The following is an 8,186-nucleotide window of genomic DNA, read 5'->3' as shown; positions in this document are numbered from 1 at the left end:
ATCTTATATCCTTGGTATTTTGCCACATTTAATTTTGAAGGCATTTTTCTGGCATCCCTCTCAGATTCTTCCACACAACCATATTTACATTAATTACACTAAGAGACATAATTATAACTCATGGCTAATTTGTTTTTAAAAAGAGGAGAAAGAACCCACAACAAGAAGCACGTTAAAAATAACACTGAGAATATAATTTAAGTATTAGACTTAAACCAGTTAGGGTCAAAATACAGGCTTCCATTCCTGAGCAGGTTTAAATCTACATCATTACAACATGACATGATTTGCCTGAATGATAAAAGACTAAACTTTCATAAGAAGTGACCCTTAAAAAATTTATCTGTGTTTTGTCTATGTGTGTTTTACTTAAGGAAAATAGTTAATTGCACTTGAATGCTTTCTATCTGTATGCAGTTGCACTTAGGAGAAAGATTCATCATTGATTATGCTCATTCTTAAATAAACTAGTCAATAGCTTGCCTGAAATTAACAAAGGAATTTTCAAATGTGGACATGGAATGGTTTTGCACCAGCTATACAAAACAAAAATACCCTAGCCATTGAAGTTTGAAAAGTTGTTTGAGGTTTTGTAGGTTGTTTTTTTTTTTTTTAATATCCTAAGTGAAGAGTCTCTTGCCCTCATTCTAGAAATTAAATTCTGAAAGAGTTTGCTCTCCTTAAGTATGACTGTTTCTAAATCCATAGTGATGTCATCATGTGCACACTGATCAATGGAATCCCTGAAAAGTCTGATTAATTGAAATTAGCTTATTAACAAAATGGGTGAATAATATAATAATTACAACACTATTATGGTTTTTAAAAAGCTATACATAGTGCTACATATGTAAAGATATTTGTAGTAGATATATAGTGAAAATGCATGCAAACTGTATTGATAAAATTTCTCTTTTCCTTAAGAGAAATTCAAGTTCAGGGTTTTGAGTTCTTACAATAAAACTGCAAATAACTTAATCTTTATCATTTAAAAAGAATTTAACTAAGTTCATTTTCTAGTTTTTCAGACGGTGAGCATTACATCAGCTAAAAGTTTGTATGTAAAATGTATAGAATATATGGGGGGAAATTTTAAGACAAAGTTGAAAACATTCTTAAGTATAATGTAATGTCAAGAGAGGCACGGGGCTGGAATTCAAATCTTTCCAGTTAAAAAGCAAAATAAAATTCAACTAAATAAAAGCCAAAGGGCTCTTACCCTGACCACAAAATGTATGGGTGAGAAGATTTTGTGTAAAAATGAACATTCGTAAAGCTGTACAGTGGGAAGGCGGCTCTGTCTGGATGTCGGGGGGATGAAAGGGCCAGGCAGTAGTTCATGTTGAGACAGCCCCCTCTGTATCCGTCTGCACATCACCCACTGAGTCGTTGATATGATGTTTGAATAATTACTATCAGCTCAAGAGATAAACTTGACTGATCTAAGGATAAACGTATCCCCCCCTCCGCACACCTGTCATTGATTCATTTAGGTCCGAAAATGTGTTCCAATTCGGACCAAAGAGATAGGAGGAAAAGTTCCCTGCAGATCTCTGGAAAGTTTTTTCCTCAAAGATAACAATGGGAAGCTATACACTTTCTCTCTCTGTACAAAGAATGGAGCCCAGCCCCAAATGTCATTGACAACAATAACCACAAGGTCATTTGTTCAGCGTTAGGATAAAACCAGCATTGCTGGGAAACAAAAAGGCCAGAAAAGAATCCAGAACTGTTTATATTTGAACTCAAGAATGAACTGATCCTAAAACCGGGCCTGCTTCTGGAATACTAGTTATATGAGTTAAGAAGCGTCTTTACTGTTCAAATCTGATTGATTTGTGTGTGACTTGCATTTTCAGGCTTTGTGACGGATACAGAACTCAGCAAATATTTGGCTCAAGATAAAACTAAACATGACAATAACCCATAAGAGAGAAAGTCACAGTAACAATTAATAAATATCTAGACTCGGTAAAATAAAGAAGAACGTGAAGGCATATTTTCATTCTTTGCCGGCGCCCGTCTTGGGAAGCTACTTTAAGCAACAGCTACTTTTCGATCCTTAAGTGACTTCCAGCCCTGCGACTGCCTCCTACCTGGTGTGCAGATTCAGCCTCTAATCTGGGTTACAGGGAGAATTTCACAGTTTAAATTTTGAACTCAGCTTGGAAACCTCTTTGAAGATCAGCCAGAAGATTACGGGAGTGCAAATACCCTGCAGAAGCTTTCAGCTGTTCTTCTGTGGTTCAGGCTGAGCTCACAGTCATTTTCCCAACGTGACAAAGACCTGATTATGTTTAGCAACACCTTTTACAGGTTATGATAGTCTCATCTCCAAAGTACACTAACCTCCTCTCTACTTTTTCTGAATTTTACAGCAGGGAAATGCTAAAATTAGGATTTCCTCCTTAGAAGTATACATGAATCTTATAGGAGGTGGGAAGTTTCTGTTTGTTTGGTTTTGGTTTTCATTTTGGGTATAAAATAAATGGTTCTACAACACTCAACATTTTCTATTTTGTTTTTTGTTATATGTAGATGCTTGGCTATAATTTCTATTAAATGTAAGCCTGATGAATGGTTTTCTTTAAGGAAGTATTATACATTTTTTGGCCCAATTTGAAAATATGTGGCTTTTAGCATGAATGAAAATATACTCTTATGTTCATGTATTTTTGTAAATACAAATTTCTTCAAAAATTTGTTCATTTCTGAAGCTGAGATTGTGTAAGTGCTGAAAACTATGGAGTAGTCACAGTGGAACATGTTTAACAAGTGTAAATCCAGAGTAATTTAAGTCTCATGAAGTTAAAATGACTCATAATTAAAGACAGTAAGTCAGTTAAACTTTCAAGGAATTTCAATTACCAATAAGAATATCCTTTTAACTTGTATTCCATATTAGGAACCAAATTAGTCCCTTCAATTTATGTCACAAAACAAAAAAAAATAACAATTTAAAAATCAGTATTCTTACTCTTAACAGTGCAAGCATCAGTATTACAAGTATTCCCTTAAAATACAAAAAACAAAAAATTAATTATTTTTATCAATAAAAATACTGATTTTGCACACACACTCAAGTTTCAGTGACAGAAAATGAACATATTTCTATTTGTACCTTAAGAATAGATTATTGATGACCAAATTTACAAAAATTATTATAGATAAGTCAGCCAAGTATGTAATTACATTTGTTACTATTAAACAGCTTTTTTCTTTTTTCTTTCTTCTCACAGCACTGAATGTGAGACTTCATTAAATCTCAGCACTTATATATATCATTCATGTAAGCAAATTTTTATTAAGAGTTACTAATTCATATCATAATCTTTTGGGGGGTGAAGGCAGGTGTTAGCTCTTTGAAATACTTAGGTATTGTCTCTCTTTCATTAAAACACATTTGTACAAGTCTACATAATCAGTACTATTATCTCCGGTTCCATTAAACACCAGAAAAAAATCACCCGAAGAGCTATTTTGCATTGTAATATTTTTTTTAAAGATTTTGTTTACTTATTTGAGAGAGAGCAAGAGCACAAGCCATCAGGGAGGGACAGAGGGAGAAGGAGAAGCAGACTCCCCGCTGAACAGGGAGTTTGACATGGGACTCAGTCCCAGGACCCTGGGATCATGACCTGAGCCAAAGGCAGATGATTAACTGACTGAGCCACCCAGGTGCCCCTGTAATATTTACTTCTAATGTACGGAAACACAGACTCTATAAAGATGAAAAATAAATATTAACAAGGAACAATTTTTGTTGCCTCTTATTAATAATTACAAGTAGCATTTTTCATATATCAAAAATTAATTTATCTTAGGAAAACTGAGATATATAGGTAAAAATAGAATGCAACAATATAAATTTTATAGGGCATTGTAACACTGGCCTCATATACAAGCAAATTACTGTTTTTATTCTTATAAGTGTTACTGAGTCATCATCACGGGCTGAGTCTTGTTCTGCCAGTGTTGGTTAAGGGTTTCATCCATCATCCACCACAGGGACACCTACTCACCTGCAGGCAGAATGGCTGGAAGCGAGGGTGCCTGGGTGGCCCAGTTGGTTAAGCGACTGCCTGCCGCTCAGGTCATGATCCTGGAGTCCCGGGATCGAGTCCCGCATCGGGCTCCTGGCTCGGCGGGGGTTCTGCTTCTCCCTCTGACCCTCCCCCCTCTCATGTACTCTCTCTCTCATTCTCGCTCTCTCAAATAAAATAAATAAATCTTTTTTAAAAATTTAGGTACTTGAGGGGCACCTGGGTGGCTCAGTCGTTAAGCGTGTGCCTTCGGCTCAGGTCATGATCCCAGGGTGCTGGGATCGAGCCCCGCATCGGGGTCCCTGCTCAGCAGGGTGTCTGCTTCTCCCTCTTACTGCTGCCTGCCACTCTGCCTGCTTGTGTGTGCTGTCAAATAAATAAGTAAAATCTTAAAAAAAAAATAAAGAAGATAACCTTCTATATTAGCAAACATTTTTACACTTTATAAAATACAGTATTGGTCAGGATATAGGATAACAGTCATTAACACACACTGTTGGGGGGTCAAAATTGATGTGATGTATTGGGGTAGACTTTTGATTTGTATAGGCAAACTCAAAAGAGTACAGATTCCTTTACCATGTATCTTGCAAAGATATCATATATTCTTGTAAAGAAATCTTTGCACAACTAAGTTTAAATGTATGTAATAAGTACACTCATTTCAAGATTTTTTTAAATAACAAAAAATGGGGAGAAGCTACTGGTTAAAATTTTTCCTTTCTTTCCTTTCTTTTTTCCTTCCTTGAGTGTAAGGCTTTCCTTCCTCTCATTCATCAAATATTTAGCAGAATGTTTATTCTGTGTCAGATATAATGTAGACTCATAAAGAGGCATTGCAGAATTTTACATAGTAGCCTAATTTTTTTTTTTAATTTTGAAGTGTTTTTAATTTCAAAAAGATCATTTCAGGTGCAGGGTGGATAACAGATTTGAGGAAGCTGATAATGATAAGAGGACAGAAATAATGGACATGGGCAGAGCAGTTATACATGATCAAACCTTGGGATATTGTGCAGATAATAAAAAGAATACAATAGAATATGTGTTGATTTGGACCAAGGGCCACATTATATTAATGTTATGAAAGCAAAGAATAAATATAAACACATGTGGAAATACATAAGTATTTGCTTTCAGGAAGGATAACAAAAATTCTAATATTAATTACTCTTAGCAAATGGAAGTAAAAATTAAAGAAATTGGATGAAAGTAGACATTTTATTTTAGTTTCTGTATTGCTCACATTCTTACAATGATTTATATAAGTTTTACTATTTTTTAACAGAATTAACAAGCTTAGGATTAGAGGCTATTTTGGTTTTTAATATATTATAAATTAAAAGTAATTATAATTACCATTTTAAAATGTTTTCTCCAATTTATATTGTTCTTATAATTTCTCAAAAAAATTTATAGTTTTTAAATGTATGACAATATTGTATTAAGCTTCCTCATTTTCCTTAACTTTCTTTTCCCTAATAAATAAGGAATTAAGAAGCAGTTTATAAGATACAGTTTAGGGGCACCGGGTGGCTCAGTTGGTTAGGCATCTGAGTCCTGGTCTCAACTCAGGTCTTGACCTCAGGGTGGTGGGTTCAGGCCCCACACTGGGCTCCATGTTGGGTGTGGAGCCTACTTAAAAAAACAAAAAAAGATATAATCTAAGCCAAAACAAAAAACAAAACTAGAAAGCAGAAATTTTTATTTCAGCTCCCCCCTTACAGTTTATTCTGTTATCCGAATCTACTGCATATTTACCCTCAAAATGGGGCATATCTTTTTGCAAGAATTTAATTTTACACAGTCCTTACAGTACCTTTCCAATACACATTTGGGTTATTTTTGCTTGCAAAAGCCAAGAGGACACAATAAATACTTTGAGTGCATTCTATTACACTAGAGTAGAGAGACTTGAAACAAGATGAGTTGCCTGATTTCATGTTTGGTAAAAGATAAAATCCTAAGAAAAGGAATCAGGCCATCTGCAAGAATCCTTGCAGAACATTTATGGTATCATTTTTGGCTGTTTTAAAATTAGTTTCATACAATATTTGTCCTTTTGAAATTGGCTTATTTAACTTAGTATTAAGTCTCAAGTTTCGTCCATGTTGTAGCATGTGTGAGAATGTCCTCCCTTCCTAAGGCTGAGTACTATTCCATTGTATGTATACACCACATTTTGTTTATCCATTCATCTAGGATGGAACTTGGGTTGCTTCTACTTTTTGGCCATTGTGAATAATGATGCTATGAACATGAGTGTGCAAGGATCTGTCTGAGTTCCTGCTTTCATTTCTTTTGGGTCTATATCCCGCGGTGGAATTGCTGGACCATAAGACAACCCTGTGTTTAATCTTTTTATGAATCTGATGGTTCAAAAGATCCATCTTGTGTTATGTATATTTTACCGCAATAAAAAACAAAAGCAAGAACAATTAATTTTAGCTTGATATAAAGAATCTTACCTCACTGAAAGCTATCTGTGCATCAGAGAATCTCCGAAAACTCAACTAGCCTGTCTAACTCTCCATTTTCACACACAATCCATATTGTCTTTTCTGCATCCTACTTGTACATCTTTCGGTTCCATAATCTTTATATTATACCAGTCTTCCCATCCCAACAGGATGTGTGTCCTAACACACATACAGCCACTTTGGGACAGAGAAAGGATTCCAACTCCTCAGATCCAAGCAGTTTATGTTTTTTTCTCAGATTCAAAATAGTTTGGAAGTCAGAAAATCTGAGTCCAATTTCTCTCTCTGCCATTTACTCAAATTGTAAATTTTCAAAAATCATTTAATGTTTTTTATTTGTTATTTGTTCATTTATTCCTTGTTTAAAGATTTATTTATTTATTTTAGAGAGAGAGAGCAGGGGAGAAGGAGAGGGAGAAAGAATCTCAAGCAGACTCCCCACTGAACATGGAGTCCAACGCAGGGCTTGATACTATAACCCTGAAATCATGACCTGAGCCGAAACCAAGAGTCAGACGTTCAAATGACTCAGCCACCCAGGCGTCCCTATTCATTTTTTAAAAACATATTGAGCACCAATAATTCTCCAGAAACTATGCCAGGTGCTAAAAATGCAAAGGGATCATGACACAAATCCTCTGTGAAGAAGTTCACAGTTACTTGAGCAAGAAGAGCTGCCTAATACCTTTCACAGGGATAAAGTAAGTAACTTTTTAAAGTAATCCATGAAAAAGGGCTTTTATATTTTCAAGCATTAAATGCATAAAATATGATTAGTATTACACTGGCTCCCTATTACACTTAGGATACTCTCAAATCCACATAAAAAATAGAGAAGTAGATTTTAACTAGAGCAGAGAATACCATTCTTTATTTGTACAGCAAAAAGAACAACAACAACAACAAAAAGGTATGACAAGTAATGATATTTTTTAGTATTAAAAATCTAGCCAAATTTAAACATTTGACTTATCCAAATCTTGCTCTCTTCCCATGAACCACGTATTTATATTTACTGGTGACTCTCAAGATGTATTTACATAAAGGGAAGATCTGTACAGCTTTCTCTCCCTTTAATTAAAAATGAATTAGAAAATTAGCAATTAGAAAAATAATAGAGGAAATAAGCCCTGCCTTAGGAGGACATTTAACACGTCAGAAGAGGTCCTACAGGCAACCACCTATGGGTATACCTTAACTGACCTCATACATCAAAGAGCTAATAAATAAGGTGTGGTTGATGATAATAATACTGATTCAATTAGCCACCATTTCTCATTCTTCATTAATTTCTAATAAATAAATTGTCTTGTCTATTTTTTCTATTCAGTCCTAGGCTAAATGGAAATGTTAGTTGCATGGTTAATATCAGCAATTAAATGCCCTGATTATCTTAGTGTCAGCTACTCTAGTAACAATGCAAAAATAAGCCAGCACTGATCTCTATTAAAATGCAATAAAAGGGGGGCGCCTGGGTGGCTCAGTCGTTAAGCGCCTGCCTTCGGCTCAGGTCATGATCCCAGCGTTCTGGGATCGAGCCCCGCATCGGGCTCCCCGCTCGGCGGGAAGCCTGCCTCTCCCCCCTCCACTCCCCCTGCCTGTGCTCCTCTCTCACTGTGTCTCTCTCTGTCAAATAAAAAAATAAAATCTTTAAAAAAAAAAA

The sequence above is a fragment of the Leptonychotes weddellii genome, chromosome 2 (assembly GCF_054177405.1).
Source record: "Leptonychotes weddellii isolate Sample4059 chromosome 2, ASM5417740v2, whole genome shotgun sequence".
NCBI lineage: Eukaryota > Metazoa > Chordata > Mammalia > Carnivora > Phocidae > Leptonychotes > Leptonychotes weddellii.
Note: the sequence above shows the minus strand (reverse complement) of the source record.